This window comes from Erithacus rubecula (assembly GCF_903797595.1).
Source record: "Erithacus rubecula genome assembly, chromosome: 2".
NCBI classification, from domain to species: domain Eukaryota; kingdom Metazoa; phylum Chordata; class Aves; order Passeriformes; family Muscicapidae; genus Erithacus; species Erithacus rubecula.
Window position 1 is genome coordinate 95,735,960 of NC_136685.1, and position 18,553 is coordinate 95,754,512.

General features: G+C 40.7%; 1 protein-coding gene across 3 annotated transcripts in view; it reads right to left on the reverse strand.

Moving 5' to 3' along the window:
- FSHR (follicle stimulating hormone receptor) overlaps positions 1-18,553 on the reverse strand; it is a 76,826-nt gene that overhangs the window by 57,623 nt on the left and 650 nt on the right. The window lies entirely within an intron of this gene.

Below are 18,553 nucleotides of genomic sequence, written 5' to 3' on the forward strand. Positions count from 1 at the left end.
CAAATCCTCCAGGGACAAAATTCCTTAAGTTCTGAGTTGGGTGCCTTAGGAAAGGCAAAAAAGAAAAGGAAGCTTTTCTGCAAAACTCACTGAACCATCACTGGATAGCAAAACACCAAATAACTTAGCTGTGTCACTTCATCTTGATAAATTCATTAGAAACAGCTGGAGTGCTTTTTATCTCCTTTCCCACCCATATCTTAATAGGCACTCTACCTATGCTGCTTAATAAGACACAGATGAAGTATCCAGAATATTAATGAAATAAAAAGAAACACACTCACTGTTACATTCCCTACTCAGTACACAGTCTAATAAGTAACAGGGTCCCCACTAAATATTTGGATTAATTTGGATACATGGAAAGGCTTGTTTGAAGTTGTAATGAGATATCAGATACTCCCAATGCCAGAGCAGTCAGAAACCATTTAAGAAGCAGCACTTGGAGACTCAGCTGTACTCCTCTTTCCTATCTGAATACAAGCTTGGAAAAGTAAATAGTCTCTCTGCTATCTACTACGTGCTGTATTTTCCAAAGAGCAGTGTGAGTGTCAAACACAACTGACTCAAGTGGAATTCTTGGGAAAACAGCCTCTCTGGAAAGAAAGCTCCCAGAGGCAAACAGCATCTACTCAGGGCACCAGCCAGACTTGTGCTATCCTGAAATAAAGAAATGAACTGGGCCTGTGCCACATGCTCCTGCTTCTCCAGAACCATGGCAAGTGGAGAATTTATTTCTTTTTAACTAGTGAAGCACACATTTAAATTTTAAATGCTTAAGTTTTGAAATAACACTAGAAGTGACAAAGTGGAAAAAATCACAGGGATATCATCTACAGGTGCCTAGAGTCTTCCAATATTGTTCTGCACTCTACCAAGAGCATCTCCTCTCCCTCAGAGTCTTTCTCTGTTATTGAGGTGTCTTCCCCATAGACATCACCAATTTGATAGGGAATCAAAAAGCAAGGAATTTGCCTTCTCCTTTATTTGAAAAAAACCCCAAATAAATAATTGCATTTCCTATTATTTTAGCAGGAATTACCTTGCCATTCAGAAGCTGAATTTATCTATCTACCTTCCATTAGGCATGGATTTATCTTTACACATTAAAAGGATGCTCCTGACTCAATATAGCATGGCAGCTAGTGTGCCACTATCCTTAAAAATACTAACTGTACTATTTCCTGCAAGACTGACAGGTGCTCTTCTCAGTGATACACAGGACAAAGCCTGCACTGTTGTCAAGCATGGATCTTTATTGCATTTGAAAGTGAGTAGTAGTGTTTCAGACAGAGGCCACCTTGACCACACTGGCAACTGAAATGCAAGGTTGTGTTTGGAATAAAGATGTGCTTCATGCTTTCACCTTCAGAGTGCTGCTCAAACATGAACCTTCCATGGAGCACTTAAAAATAATAAACATACATGGTCCTCCTAAAAAGGGTGAGAGAAGAGTGAAATAGAGATGGGAGAAACTTGACCTGCTCATGGCACAGCTGCAGATTATGGAAGACCTCTAAGAGAGAGTTTAGCACTTATGCCTGGGAAAATATATTCTTTTCAACATCTAACCTCAGTGGATGAGACTTCTGCCCCCTTCCTACACACCCTTCCATCATATTTCTTGATTTGACTGTGACATCAGCTCTCTAAATGACTGTGATAGGCATCTCCTTGCATAAAACTGGATAAAAAAAGGCATGTGGATGTGGCACTTGCTGATACAGTTTAATGCTTTCAGCACCTCTTTCAGACTCCTATTTCATTGCACAGGATTGGCTCCACAAGACAGTACCAAAAATAAATGTGACAAGAAAGCTTCAGCATTCCTTAATAATGAAAATATTAAAAGAATGTTTCAGCTTGCCACAAATGCTTTTCCCAGGTCATTTTGATAATCTTTGTAAAATCAGGCAAATTGAACTGCCAGTGCAAAATCTCAGGTTGTCCCTTACTCTTCTCCCAGGCCCTCTTTGGGAGGTGGACTAGAAGGCAAGTTGAGGCTCATAGTCCTCTAAATGTTTAAGGGTTTTGTGTCACTTGTTTCTTGCACTCCTTTTCTAAAACTTTCCTCTCCCTTCTCTACTATAAAAACAGAGGTTGCAGTTCTGATCCCTTCCATCTCAAAAAGGGTATTTGAGATTGGGAAAGGTAAAGATGAAGGCACTAATCCTGATCAAAGACAGGATATGACTTTTGTAAGAGGAATAACCAATTTGACCCTGACTTTTTGGCATGGAAAGCTTAAAGGGATGCCAGAGGTCAAGTCCTGGAGAAGGTGGGCAAGGACAGATGCTTCAACACAAATTTCAGGTAATCCCTGGTCTGGAATTATTTGGAGGCTGGAGGAATATTGTGTTAATGTATCTTGAATACTTGTCTGATTCTCAAACTAACCTTAACAGATCTAAGACTTCCTGTTGTGCATAGTATACTTGATTCACTCACAGCCATCACTGATATTGCAGGGAGAGAGCAGGCAAAGCAGGGGGTCCCTTCCTACAGAAAGAAAAACTCACCATGATCTGCCTTTGCTGGGCTGTAACTCTGCCTGGAGACCTGGGGAATAGTATGGCCTTAGCTGGAGCTGATGGGTCAAATTTGAGTTGCTGACCCCTTGCAGAAGATGCTCTCTGGGCTCTATGACATCTCTGTGAAGATTTGGGGCAAGATCATGTTGTAAACAAGTTGCAGAGAGTTTCTTTCTTACTGTATCTGAACAACTGTGTTTTGTCTAAATGTTGGTTGTAGCCAGTATCCCATCAATAATCTACCTGTGGCTCTCAAGTCAAAACAAAGATACTTTCCTAATACACTACATAAGGCATTTCTAACCTGGAAAGAAATATTCAGCAACACTGACTTCATCTTGCTGTGCCCATATTGATTCTGAAGTAAAGCACAGTGTTTTCAAGCTGGACCAAGGCTTCAGAGGATATTACTCTATATTACCTTGTGCCTGTTTCCTTCATGACAATATCAAGGCTTATGTTTTGCCTGATTGATTCCAGCTGATAGTCCTGACATACTGCAAAAGAAATTGCAGGCTTTAGATTGTGGAATGACCAAGCAGACCTCAGCATGAATTAGGAATTGACTATGAGGGTTTTTTATTTTTTTTACTGTGGAAAGAATACATTGCAGCATCAAACACTGAAAGATGCAGTAGGCACAATATGCAATCCCTGCACAAGCAGAACACTCAGAGAGCTTTGAACCAGCCAAATAATTTGGAGGTTAAAGATTTAAATAACCGTGTTAAGCTGGGGAAAAAAGGTCTAATAGCATTACTAACAAAATGTACCAACAGTAAACAAAATATCACTGGGTCACTAAATGTTGATCTTTGCCCAGAAACTCAAAGCCAGCTTGGTGCTGAAAAGTGTCTATCTCCTTCAGGCTCCTCTTTTAATCTGTTTGGGATAATAAGGTCTTCATCTGATATATCTAAGTCTGAATAAAGGTATTTATTTTAAGAGAACTATCAACCAGCCCTTAGCAAACCTGTGATTCCCAGGAAGTCCAGGAAAAGATTTCCTCTGCTGGCCCTTAGTTTAGGAACATGGTGACTCCCATGAATGGCAAGATGGCAAGACTGAGTGCATTTAAGTAAATACTTTTTTTTTTCTAGCATAAAAGTAGTGCTTTTATTTAAAGCAACAGAGAACAATACAGAGTGGGCCACCTTCTGAACAAAACCTGCATAAAAAAGAATCAGGTAAACTTTTCTGAGTTCATATATCAGAAAAAGGAATCTAAACCACCCTGCTTGCACTGGAGGTGTGAAACAATATGCCTTTTTTCTCAGAGAGAAACAGAGGACCAAAAAAAATGAAACACAGAACAGAACTCTGCTTGAAAACAAAGTGAAAATAAATCAGCAGTGAATGGATTAGCTTCAGATCAGACTGCCTGGAGCAGCCTGATCTGGAACAGCAGAGCACTCAGGGCTTGTGTTTTTTAAATTAGTTTTAATAAATAGAATCAATAGCTCAAATTATGAAGAAGAACAAAAGCACAGATCAAATCGATCAAGGCTGTAGCTTATCATTATAAGCCAAGGGGTGTCTTCTCTTGTCTGAATGTGATAAGATGGCAAAAGAATCCACTTGCAGCTTTTCAGTATCTCTCCCAGAACAGCTGTACAGCTGTACACAGAGCTGGATACTGAAAATACTCCAGGTTATCCAAACATAAACACAGACTCCCTTTCCTTTTCCCTGAAAGGAAAAAACAAACCCAAAATAATAAATAAAACCCCAAAATAATATTTTTCTTTTTTTCTTTTTTTTTTTTTTTCCTTTTTTCCCTGAAGAAAAATGCAGAATTTTACAGAGAGGACAGAACTAAATAGATAAGCAAGCAAACACCAAGTGTGCTGCATTATATACAGGATTTAATTCTCAGGTGAAGAGATGCTAGGTCAGATCCCTGGAAAAAACACTCAGAAGGTCTCTCTAACCCCAGCCAAGGGTTATCCACTGGATGCAGTAAAACTGAGGAGGTTTTTGACACACTCTGGGAGAACACCCTAGATGTATGAGAACAATGCAAGGTACTGATAACCTCTGCTAGCTCCCATTCATCCTCAGGTTGAAAAGCTGGTATCAGTTATGTGGGCTTTGTGCTCATGTAGAGCACATAAGAGTCTTTGTCATTGTTGTGTTGAATTATAGATAAACAGCAGAAGAGGAATAGTAATCTTGTAATAATAGAATATATGACAGGTGTACTACTGAAAGTCATTCACATGCTCCAGTAGTGAGCATGGTTCAAAGCCTATCTGGAATAGACTTCCATCTTGCTAATAAATATTCAGAGGCTTTATAGTCTTCAAGGACGTAATATTGAACATCTGACAGAAAATTCAGTGTAGATCCATAAACATTTTTTATTATATTTCGATCTGAAGTAGATTCCTTAATGTTTATAGCAAGCAGTGCCTTTGCCAGAAGACACAGAACTTTCCTGGGCAAAGTACCCAGTGGTTAACTTCAAGTCCAACAAAATAAACAAAATACCAATTATGATTCAAGTGTAGTGTAATTTATTTTCTATTCAGTGAGGAAGAGTTGATTTTCCCAGCAGTGTCACTTACACTGTAATGATTATTGCACATAAGACAACTTAAGAAAATGATGGAAAAACAAATTAGATGGGCTGCAGATCGTTGGCTTATCTTGACTGCTCACCTTGAAGAGAGAATTAGGGAAACATAAGATACAGTACTGGATGTCAGGGTGCTTGAAACCTCTGCTCTCCTTCCACCTCCTTGATGTCTCATATTAAAATTAAAAAAACCAAACAAACCAACATCTCCAGCAGGGATGAAACAGCGTATCTCACCAGTGTGAGGGTGTTTGCTAAATTAAAAACAATGATAACTTGCTGTGACAGAAGGTAATTAAAGGATATATGTTGTATAAGAACTTGGCTATTTCTAATGCTCTCATTTTATTCTAAACATCCATTCATGAGTCACATGAGTAAAACATTGCCATGACTCCTTGGCTTCTGTTAGTTGACCCTTCAGTGCTGATGGCCAAGTGCTAAAGCAAAGCAGTAAAAGACTGCATTGGGCACAATATTATGACACAATCTAATGGAAATCAATAGGAATTCTTCCACTGATTTTTCAATATGTACTGGACAGACAATTTACTGCATGCAGAAACCTGAATAATGGGAACAGAGGTTAACCAATCAGTGGTACAGTGATAATCTCTTCATGCTGAGATGGAATTGTCCCAATCAGAGTTTCTAACAAAAAAATGAGTTGGCCTCACATTCTTCTCCGGTGACATCCACAATCAGCCAACGTTCTGTACATTAAGTGCTGCACATCTTATCTAGCTGATAGAATTTGCTGCAAGATGCTTGGTTAACCATGTTTGGTTTAGCTTAAGGGCAAGCAAAAATGACAGTCAGCATCAAGCACTAAACCTGAAATGTCCCTGCAAAGTTTCACACTTACCCTTCCAGAATCATTATGAGTTCCCTCAGATTTATTTCAAATGTCTGCATCATTACTCTACTCCAATTGCAACTTCCCTGCAGAATCTTCTTTTTCCATGTTTTACATGGCAAAAGATCTTTTAAGTTTCAAAGACAAGTTGGCCTTACAAAGAAATGTGAGAATGCATGGATTTTGTAGCTGATTACTTTGTCAAGAAAATGTGCTGTTAATTTATACCCCTTGACCTGTCGGGTGAGATTCAGTGGTTGTTATTTCAGCCCTTTTGATTATTTCACCTCAGTCACCAACCACTTTTTTTTTTTTTTTTTTTTTTTTTTTTTAATATGACATTCATATCTATTCTTGCAAATAGATAGAGTTCAGAGTAGGTATGATCACAGTCATTCTCTCTCACTTTCTCAGATTAAGGAATGCTTCTGGCAATGAGAAAATGAGTATTTGTTCTGAGTTTGACAGTTGTAAAGGATGTTTATTTCCAAGGGCTTTGTTTATAAGGCTGCAGTGTTTAAAACAATATTCTCTGTTGCTTTTGGACTCCCTCTCCAGTCCCTTCCCCAGCTCCACTGCCCTTCTCTGGAGTCTCTCCACACCCTCAATGTTTTCCTGTAGTGAGGGGCCCAGAACTGGACACAGCACTTCAGGTGTGGCCTCAACAATGCTAAGTACAGGGGGACAATCACTGTCCTTTTCCTGACACCACACTCTTGCTGATACAGGCCAGGATGCCACTGGCCTTATTGGCCACCTGGACACTCGCTGGCTCATGTTCAGGGCTGTCAACCAGCACCCCCAGTTCCTTTTCTGCTGGGCAGTTTTCCAGCCACTCTGCCCCCAGTCTGTAGCACTGTATGGGATTGTTGTGGTCTCAGAGGAGGAAGAGCACTTGGTCTTGCTGAACCTCATAGCTCTGGTCTCAGCCCAGCTGCCCAGCCTGTCCAGATCCCTCTGCAGAGTTTCCTGCCTCCAGCAGATCAACACTCCCACCCAGCTTGGTGTCATCTGTGCTCCAGGATGCCCTTCAGACCCTCATCCAATCATCATTAAAGATATCCAACAGGACTGGCCCCAATAGTGAGCCCTGGGGGGACACCAGCAGGCACCCACTGGATGCACCACTGTTCACCACCACTCCCTAGGTCTGGCCATCCAGCCAGCTCTTACTGATTCCTTACTTACCCTGTATGTGCTCATACTGTGAACACTTGTGATCACACTCAAGATGATCTATTCCATAACCTTCCCTGGCACTGAGAACAGCTGACAGGTCTGTACTTTCCTGGATGTTCTTTCCAGCCCTTCTTGCGGATGGATGTGATACACTGTGCAACCTCCAGCAGGACTGATGGTAAATGAGGGAAAGTGGCTTGGTGATCCCTTCCACCAGCTCCCTTGGTGCTTTTGGGTGAATCAAACCTGGTGCCATAGGCTTGTGAGTTTCTAGGTGGCCCAGCCTATAACTAATTACATCCTCCTGGATTAGAGGGGGTCTATTTTCTCCCTACCCCTGTTTATGAGGTCGGGGGGCTGGTTACCCTGAGGAAAACTGGTCTTACTGTAGAAGAGGCAAAAAAGAAATTAAGCATCACAGCCTCTTCTTCATCCTACATAGCAAGCACTGAAAATATAGAAAGCCACAACTAAAATATTTTCTGCATTTGTATGCTTTTTGATTTTCCTATCTCCTTCAGTCAAGGGTAATCTTCCAAGGCACACAGATGTTTTGGCTGATTTTCCTTTATCTGGCAGAAGCAGCCTCTCAGTGAGTACTGCTATTTCAGCATGGAGATAGCAGGGAATGATTAGTGATTGGTTTGACACTGTTTTCTTTCTGGACAGTATTTCACATCACCATTTCTTCAATAAGATCAGCAAGGGCAAAGACCATTCAGATGACCATACCTTGGAAAGCATGCTCCTAGGCAGGCTGGCAGGGGAAACATGGGCAGTAGCTTCTGTTAGGCAGCTGCTGAAATACAGATACTGAGGCTGGAAAAGACCTTCCTCAAAAAGGAACTCAAAGCCACAGAAACTCCTGGACTGATGCTATAGTTGATGTTGAAGGTGAAATTTAGACCTCCACATAGTCTGGGTGAACCTTTTTCCTTCTTTGGGCCATTTTTAGAAAACAGTTGGCATCTCTTTGAAGTCAAGGCTTCTAGGACTTTTGGGCTTCTAGGATGGAGAGCCATCCTGAACCACTTGAGCTCAGACTAACAAAACTATGTTGCTATGCAACCTAGGCTGAAGCCCAAAGCTGTTCATAAAAGCAGGATACCAGCATGTGGTGTTTTATGGAAATCTATAAACTCCTTTATTCAATGGATTTTGTAAAGATGTACTCTAACTGGCAAGTTGGGCTATTAAAATAGCAGTCTGCCACCCCACCAGATCAGAGGTTAAGTAGCTCTCTGTGGAATGCAGAAAATCTTCAAGGAGACGCAAGCAGGGACTTGTGAGGCACCCCTTGCCTCATTGCCTATTTTAGCTGATAACCACTCAGCCTGGAGGACACTAAGGAGATGAATCCACACCTAGAACCAAGGCTGGCTCCTGGCAGCCTGACACAGAGGGAGAAAAAAAAGGCAAGTCTTCCAAAGCCTTGAACAAAGACCCCGTCTCCCTGATTTCCATCGCCGCCAGAGCCTCTTGCAGACAGTGCCCACGCCTCTGACAGACAAACAAAAGGGCAAAGCCTGAGCTGAGCCTGGCCTGCAGCCCTGAGGCTGGAGCTGTCCCCACCAGAGCAGGGCATCAGCACATCCAAGGACAAGCACTCCTCAGTGGGAAATTCATGGAGACTGCTGGCTCCATGTCCAGCGCTCTGTTAAGCTCTGGATGGACATGCTCCAGTTTCTAGGGTAAAGTGTTCAAAACCCAATGTGATTTCTGGTGTGCTCATCCACATGGACACAACACAGCAAAAACCTGTAGAGAAATGAATACTGTAAATGTATATTTAAAAAATCCCTGTAGATGCCACGTTCATGCATTTGTGAAGCTCTTTAGCTAAGGAGAAATACAGAGAGCAATTAAACTCATAAAAGGGTGAAAACCTTCCGATTAGTGCTCCATAGGCAGCCCTACTGACCATAACAGAGCCAACAGTAAGCCATAATTGAAATTCTCACAAAAATCTCCACCTCAGCTGTCTTTAAATTACTGACTGTAACACTACTGTGAAATGCTGCTCTTCTAATACAGTGACAGAAACTGATACAATAAAAGTGCAGAAATGAAGAAAGTGGAAAAGGTGATGATGCAGATGTACCAAGTCAATAAAAATGCATTTGAGGGAAAAAACCCTGAAACTTTACGCCTCACTTGACATTAAAAAATAGTAGAGTTATAACTTTCTCTGCTGAGAAATAGTTATTAGAAATACTAATATGCAAGAGGTAATTTTTGTTTGTTTGCTATTTGGAAAAGGGAAGCATTTTGCCATAGGAGAATAGGCTGGTGAATAAGGTGGGTTAAACCCTGTACTCTTGGGAAATTGCTCATCTCTTGCAACCCATGCCTTTGCTGTTATTGTAATGCATAAAAATACATTTACATACTTACCAGGAATGTTGTGAAATCTGTTAATATTTATAGAAAGCTTTGTGAGCCCTAAGACTGTCTTATCAATTCCACATGGCCCATGAAAACAATTAAAATCTCCCCTAATAATTTAAAATAAATGCAAACTTTTTTTTAACCTATTTCATTTGTGCTTTCAAAAATGCCCATTTTATTTTTCCCCACAGTGGTTTCCTGTCTACTTGCAATAGCACAAAGTCCTGAATCTGCAAATATGTGCAGACAGGTACTTTTGCACCTGTGATTTGTCCCACTGGGAAGCAGTGGAGCTGCCTGGGCAAGCAATTAGGATGTGTATGAATGCCTGTGGAATCAGACCCTGGATTTTCCCTCACAGGGGCCACTAATGCTGATTTCAAAGGACTGGAGAATGAGGTCTGGGCTTCATCTGCCATGGCAACAATTTACTGCAGATAGGAAATTACAGCTCATGGGATTCGGATACAGCGAGTATTTCCCCAAACCAGTAATTCCACCTAGAGAGAATTATTCTGCCAAGGCATTTCTTGGTCTGCTGTCATTTTCTAGCACAGTCTGTGCTTCTTTTATGACTCTTCACTTACCAAAAATGAAAAGTAAAAATTTCCATAGCAGTGCTGTTGGCCAAAGAAACTTTGAGGACAAGAGAAGTTTTTTAGCACCAACCCCACTGTCTTTCCATGGGTTTGTAGCCCCTCTACTTATACCTTGTTTGTTCAGAGATCTGTGTGTGTCTATAAATATTCCTGCTGGGAGGCTGGACTCCAAGGAAAGACTCTTCAGAATAGATTGCCTCCCAGTAGTTATCAAGAAGAAAAAAATGGATTTGGCTGATCTGTGCTCCATTTTTTTTTTTAAAGGTGTGGAAAGACTGGAGAAACCAGAGAAAGCAGCCCAGGTGGTGCTTCCACTGCTGGAGACAGATGTGCTTTCTTACCTCAGTGATTGTCTTTTCCCTTGCAGGGAAAGGGCCTGGCCCTCAAAATGCCTACTGGGCTACCAAAGGCAATAGCCTAATGTGTTTATACCATGTGATGGTACAAGTGAAAAAAAGAAATCAAAGCTCAGCCTGAAGGTAAGCACTGAAATCCAAACCTCTCAAAGCCAAGTATAGGCAGGACTGTTCCACCAGAGATTATTTCTAAGCACAAGACACAGCACAGAATTTGAAACCATTAAGAGGCTTTCAAAGGTGTCTTCAAAAGAAAACCATTATAATTCTTAACCTGGCTATGTGACAATCCTTTTCAGTGAAGACAACCAACCTCAAATAATCACATATCACTTTTTCCCATCCCATGCTCCTTGTTTTGGGAAAAGTGACAGGCAGAGGATCCCTCCTTCCATTATCACTCTCTCCCACCTTAGCCTGGGCCCTTTTGGGATTTACAGCTACAGATCCATGCTACTGTTTTCCAATCTCATCCTCTTTGCCCAGAGCCAAACTGGTGGAGGAAGAAGTTAAACACAGACACCCTGTGCACATACACAGGTGTGTGGGCACACTTCTTGGGTAAGATCTAGTTGTGGAGCAAAAGGAAGGGAAGATGTCTTTGTAAGTATCCCATGCTATCCCAAAGTTTTGTGTTTAGAACATAAATACAGGACACCAGAAACTCCAGGAAACAAGCTCTACCTTCTTTTCCAAGCTTCACACAGTCCATCAAGTTTTTCATTGCATGCTACTATTTCAAATAAAAAAAAACCAAAAACAGCTTCTGATCTTCATTTGAAAGTATATTCCTCCTTTTTCCACACTCAAACAAAAGATGAATCAAACACTGAAAATCTGGAAATCTTCCCCACTGCATATTTATGCACATGGTGTTTTTGGAAAATCACTGAAGATTCACAGATTCCCGACTAATAAATATTTACAAATCAATTCCAATTAACTGGCTGTATTTGGACAAGGATTTATATCAGAAAGTACATCCTCATGTATGTGGATATGGGGAAACATTATGTCAGTAGGATCATTCTCAGAATTTCCAGGGAAATATGTTAAAATGCTGACTAGCAATAGCATTCTTGAATAGATAAGAGAGTGAGCAGAGAGAAAGCTTCAGCCTGCAGCTCACCTAGTGGGTAGATGCTTAAAATTAAGGCTGTCTTGTCTATAGGAAGATCTGAGTATGCTGTGTTTAAGGATAGAGCATTATTTAGTTAGTCCAGGCAAAGAGGGAGGCTCAATATATTTAAGAAAAGCAAGGATTCATACAGCTGAGTTGGGTTGGAGGCTGTTTTTGTTTCACTCAGACACATATCTCCTCTGCATATAATAACAGTCTGTAAATTCTCTTCTAGCTACCCAGGAGCAAATGATTGTAGGTGGCTTGATAAGGTAATGGGAGATAAAAAGCATCCCTACCTTCCAGGCTGAGCTTCTAAAGACTTAAAGATAGTTGGAGGAAAACACTGAGCAAAAGTAAACAATCCCCAAGCTTTTCTGACCCTAGACCCTCAAGATCAAAGAAATTACAACTAAGTAAAAGGCAGAAATTGGGCTTCTTGTTATAGTGTATCTGAGATAATTAGAAGAAATAATTTTCTATACTCTTACATGAAATCCATGCTTGGTCTGACCTATAATTTGAAATAAGCTTCATCTTAATGACTTAAATTTCACTGCTAATAAGAGCAGCCCAATCAAACTACAGGCAAAGTGTGTGAAATAATTTACAGATTTTGTCTGAAAAGGTCAAGGTCTTAAACAAAGAAAAGTGTCTTTTCCTACCAGAGTGCTTGCCTCTCACTGTGTAAAAGTAATAAACTACTATGAAAAATAATACCTGTCTTTTGTGCCCAAGCTACCTTGTTTACTGAACACAAACACAAACACACAAACACACACACACACACACACACACACACTCATTCCCAATCAGCTGCTGCCAAAATGAACAACACATGGCTGAGAGAGGTCCCCATTGCCAGATGGTGAAAATTAAAGGAGCTCTTTCCACTGAAGTTAATGAAGCTATGACAATTTAAATTAACTGTGAGCCTGCACCAAATATCTGTTAACTTGCCTGCACAAGGGCTTGGGAAAGTTAAGCAGAATGAACTAAACTGCCAACAAGAGAGGAGAGAGTGAGGCATGTTGAACTCTGCATGGGTTTCTTTGGCCCCTCAGCTGGGTGTCTCATAGGTTTGGTTATTTTTCTTTGGCAGATGACTCTGCTTGGCTCTGCAGGACCCCCTCCTGAAGCTCTCCCTTTGGGATGTATATTCTCACCTAGCATCTCTCCTCTGGGCCATTCTTTTCCTGTTTTTGTGGCATTCCTCACCCACTCTTTTCCACTGTCACCCTTGTTAAACTCTCACACAAGCAGTGTTTCCAGAGACATGTCAGCCTGATGAGATCCTCCAGTATCTGCAAAGAAAACCCTGGAGGTGCACAGCAGACTTGCTCCTGCTGGCTTTTAGGGTGACACATTTTATTTGTGACACTCTTCCAGAGGAATGTGATTTGCAGCTTTTAAAGGCACATCCCACTGGGGATCTCTACTCCAGAAATCATCTCAGAAATGTATTGGGGATTATCAAGTATTTGAGAAGGTTTTTTAAAATTTAATTTTTCATTTAAGTTGCATGGCCTGGGATATTGAGTGAGATAATAAGCTTTTCTCTTCAAGACTGCAATGCTGATACGAATCTGCTAAGTGTCGGATCTAGAAAATTATGAACTCAAATTCCCAACATGCCATTTATAAACCTCTTTGAGGAGCTGAAAGCACAACTGCATGAACAAATACAGGGATAACAGATGAACTGGCCTGGCTTGGAAGCTCTTACAGTACAGCAACTTGTACCCTGCTGCTCAGAGCATGAGTGCCACACACATATATCCCCCTTTCTGCATCCCTTCTTCATAGATACCCTGAGCTCCCTGTCTAAGGGATGGGAAGGCAGGTCATTGAAGCTGAGGCTGAACCACATAAGCACTTTAATGTCACTCAAACTCTTGAAAGCATTTCCCTAGAGGCTCTGACTATGCTCTGCTCTCCCAGCTAGCAGTAGTCATCTTTGAGTGATACTCAATAGGATTCCCTGTGCCAAAGTGTCCCTGCATGGGATGAGAGATGGAGTTAATACATTTTAATATTAGACACGAGAAGGCAACAAAGTCTGAAACACAGTGTTTTACTTCTGCAGAGTGAAAACTGATGAGTTGTAAGAAACTGTCGTAAGGGGAGTAAATGAAGCCAGGAAATCATCCATACTGTTGAAGTGTTTAGCCTAACATAGCACTCAGAGCAAAGGAAATTAACTGCTGCATGACACCAGTGAATTCATGACTCCTCAAATCTGCTCAGTGATTCATGTTCTTGTTGGAGAAATAAAAGATAGACCTCCATCCTACTTTGCTATGTTCCCTAGGCTTACCAGTTTCTCAATTTTTACCACACTTTAGCTTAAAACTACTAACTTCAGATCTTAGTAGGGATTTCCTTTCCTGCTGTGCCTCAACACTAACTTTGGTATTTACCAGATTCCATCTCTTGAATAACATTACTGTCAAACTCTCCTGGGTTTTTAACTATATTCATGTCTTGAATGGGGAGACACACAAGATGAAGACACCATATTTGAGACAAGAAAATGCAACTCCTACAAATTACTACTTTGATCTTCCAAACACTTTTGAGAAACATTATTATCTCAGTCAGTAGGCACGTTTTGGTTCTTTGCAGGAACTGAACCAGAACATATCCAAAATGTCCAACAGAGAGGCTTTATTTCAGGACATGGAGCCCATCAGCCCAGGAGCCCATTTTACCTCACTTCAGATGTGACACAGGCTGGTTTGTGTGTGTGTGTGTGTAACAGAATATGGAAAAAAGCAGAATTTATACATTTATACATTGAGAGAATCTCTCTGTAGCTGACTCCAGTGAAGGGCATCAGCTTGGTACCCCCCTCCCCCCCACCCCAATGCTGCATGCAAACAAAATCAAGTCTTGGCTTTCACTGTTTCCCTGCTAAAAGCTCAGTGATTTAGCAAGTCATTAAATTTTAAGCGAATGCACTTTCATTTAAAAATATATATTTTATACATACATATATATATACATACACACACACACACACAGAGCTATACATCTTCAGACTTGGCCATACCTCCCACATACATGCATCAAGCTGCAGACCCTGTAAGTAAAGTAAGAGCATGTGCAAGTATTTATTTATAACATCAGGAGTAAGCCAGCAGAGTGCTGCACTGCAAAGCAGCTTCCATTGTGTGATAACTCCTTGTGTTCAACAGCTCCTGAAGGTTTAGAAATGGAATTTTCCTGTAAAGATATATATTTGGTCATTTATACCAGCCAAGGATCTGTCCTGCTGAGTTTATTATCCTATTCTGTAATTTTCTTCTGTTTCTTTCTCTTCCTCTCTTATGATCTGCCTATTTTTTTTTATCCTCCAAATTAAAGTGTCAAATACAGAATCCAGCTTAAACATTGGATCACTGCACGGATACACAGACATCAATCTTACAGCAACTGTGTTGCTTTTTCTTTCAAGTAGGAACTGAATGTAAATTCAGGAAGAGAATAATGTAACCCTAACAGATGCAAAGTTGGATTAAATTAAAAACTAAAATAATTTAAAAGGCTTTAGTCAGCATGTAATATGTTCTCCATATGCTCTGCTGAGAAAACATTCTCTTCTCATTCCTGAAAAAATGTAAGTTTATTGATTAACTGTATGATTAACCACCATAATACAGAGAGTTCAAAGCTTCATGGGTCTCCATTTCATTAGTTTGCTTTCTCCTCTCACACCTTGCCTTTAAGGTAAAGTCAGTCCATCAGTATAAACACCCAAGCAAGAAGTGTAGCTGTTTGCAGGTTTCAGTGTAATTTAAACTGTAAGTGTGAAAGAATAATAATTTAAAAATCCTAATTGCAGTTGTCAGTAACAGTGTTGCAGCTACAAATCATTTGCAGCTTCAGTCCCTGGGAAGCACATCTGACTCAGGACATCATAACACAGGATTTGCTATTTCTAGGCAGCTGATGTTTTAGTGCTCAGACATCTACTCAGCCTTGACTTGATAGTCTAAAGTAAATATCCTTGAGCAATTGTACAAAAACACCTATGCAGCGAGCAAGTAAAAATCCCTGCTGTTTATAGTTTGCAGATGCTTGGGAGAAAACACTCTATATAACATACCTCTAAACTGCTCTGACAATGGCTAAAGTGCCATGGAATCACTATGGCTGGAAAACAAGTCCTAGATAATTGAGTCCAGCCGTGAAGCCAGCACCACCTTGTTCACCACTAAACCATCTCCCCAAGTGCCACATCCATAATACTTACAGGGATGGGGATTCCACCACTTCCCTGGGCAGCCTATTCCAATGCCTGATGACCCTTCCAGGGAAGAAATTATTCCTGATATTGAACCTAAACTACCCCTGGCACAACTTGAGGCCATTTTCTGTTATCTTGTTACTTGGTGCTATTCAAATGCTTCTGCTTAAAGTAGTTTGTTAAATCTTAAGACGGATCCCTTCTGAGAATGTTATTTTTGTCTGCATTACTATATCAAAGCAAGACCTCAAATAAATGAAATCCCGCTGAATACTGAGGATGGATTACAAAACTCAACACTGGATTTTAAGGCTAGAATAGATCTTCAAGGAGCAAACTGTGCAGTTGCTACTGAGTCACTCCCTCCCCTTTTCCCCCAAGGTAATTAATTGGTAATACTTGACACAGGTGAGCCTCTGGTTTCTAGTGGATTGACTCCAAAGTTGTAAGTGAGAGCCATCTCTCAGGCATTTTGGTATCTACAAAAAAATACCAAAAATTCTTCTATCCAGGCAAAGATTATAAAGCAGAACAGCTAATAACTACAGCCCTGTAAACACTCAGAACATGCCAGCTGCAGACTGCTTGGAAATCTGCAGAAAGCTATGTACAAACCAAGCTGTAATTACCCTCTCATGAGGTTTTGGCTGTAAGTGTGGCAGAAATTGGAGAGATGAAAGCCTGTGGGTTCTGATCTGTTTCCACAAGGTTAAGTACAAAAGGTAAGAAGCTCCCAGCCTTCCCTTTGGAACACCCTTGCTAAAGCAGATGCCAGTCCAGCCAGGATCAAACCCTGTCTCATGCACCACACTGCAGGGCTCATGTTTCCTTTGGAGCCTAAGCTCTCTCTGTTGGAAAGCCAATCACAAGGAAATCCCTCATGGCAGCACAAGTTCAGGACCAACCCTCAAACACTAAACAATAACTATTAAAAAATTCTGCTACAGCAAAGAGATAATTGCTAGTGAGGGCCCAATTTTTACCTCTATTGTGGATTTTCCTGCCAAGTGTCAGAGCTGGCTGCCACATGCCAGTGTCCCAACTTCAGGCACAGCTGTAGCCAAACAGAAAAATGCAGCAAAGAAGTGCTTGAGGCTGAGCAGGCTCCTGTTCTCACTCTAAAGCATTCACCAGCAGGCTATTCAACATTTTAAAGGCACTAGGGAAGGACTCTAAGATAACTTAGGCAAGCTATCAAGATCATGTAAGGGAAGGTGAAGAGCTGTAAGTGTACTGAAGAAACCCTCTCCTGTGTATTAAATAAAAACAAAGAGCATCCAGACTCCCAGAATGAGCCCTGAAGTGAAAAAAGTACCTTGCAGGAGCTGTATGTAGCAAGAAGTCTCTGCTTGTGTCCTGTACAGGGTTTTTAGACACCATGGCCTTCTGTGCTTAAGTTGGTGCACTGATTTAATAACCCTTTTCATTTTCTGAGAAAACATAAAGCAAGATTTTCTACCACCAGCAGTGCACCTGCAGTGTCATCTGGAGCAGTAAAATCTATTTTAGTCACCTGAATCACCCCACTGGGCACTCAGTGGAGAGATGCAGAGGAAAGCACTTTTCTAGAGCTCCTCTTTGATCCTGAATGAAAAATCTAAGATTTATTTGTCACTTGATAGTACTTCAGATAATGCATCTAGCTTTGGTAATGCTAAAGTTTGGTATATTCAAAGCTGCTCTAGGCAGAGGCATGCTTGAAGTCATTCCCAGGGCTATACTGATGGAATGGGACCTGAATTACCTTCTGAGAAATCAAAAGCTGGTTTATTTTGAGGAAGTGAGAAGAGAGTGAAGTTGAGCTCCAGTATTTGCACAACACTGGCAGAAGAAAGGATTTGTTCATTGTTTTCAGTCACATTAATGTTATATACTGCCTGTTTTAGAGAATAACATTTGTGCTAAGAACCCACAAATTAGGATCCTCAGCAAACTCTTGAGAAGTTAACAAGGAGAGAACAAATCCCATTTTACTAACAGGTGCTTTTCAGTGATTTGCAGAAATAATTTAAAAATGCTTTTTCTTAATCCCTAGAAGGCAGACCTTAACTGTGTAATCTAAAGAAACAATCAAAGCAAAATTTAACAAAATTAGCTGTATATGCCTGGAGCACAGTTCACTCAGTATTTAGATGACCTAAATCACAGATGGATTAGTTTTTCCTCTAGTTGTGAGAATGATTTAAACTTTTACTGACCTTTTGTGGTTAATTCAGACATTTCTCTCAAGTTTTCACTGCAGTCTGCTTAGTCAGTGAGCATAACAACTCCTCCTTCTGAACAAAACAAAACTTCTGCCCTAGGAAAACTGTGGCATAATAACCATGGATATACTGTGGTATATAAAAATGGGATGGGGGTATATTTTTCTAACTAGTGACACATCATTCTTCATTGAATTCTCCTTTCAAATTTGCCCTTCATTAATGAAAGGCTTTATCCAGGACTACTCCTTTTGGTTTTGCTTTATGTTGCAACAATGCCAGATGTCTGTGGGGGTGTTGGCAAAGGATGATAAAACTTGTCTTAAAACTATTAAAATGAAACCAATCACTTGCGGTTAGAGACTTGCCATTGCACAAACTCCTTCGCTTGCCTGTGCTACTGACACAGACAACAGCTGCCACACACTGTTGCTCAGGTTACTTTCGTGAAAAATCAAAAAAAGCTTTAAGATAGAGGAGGGGTTTTGTCTGT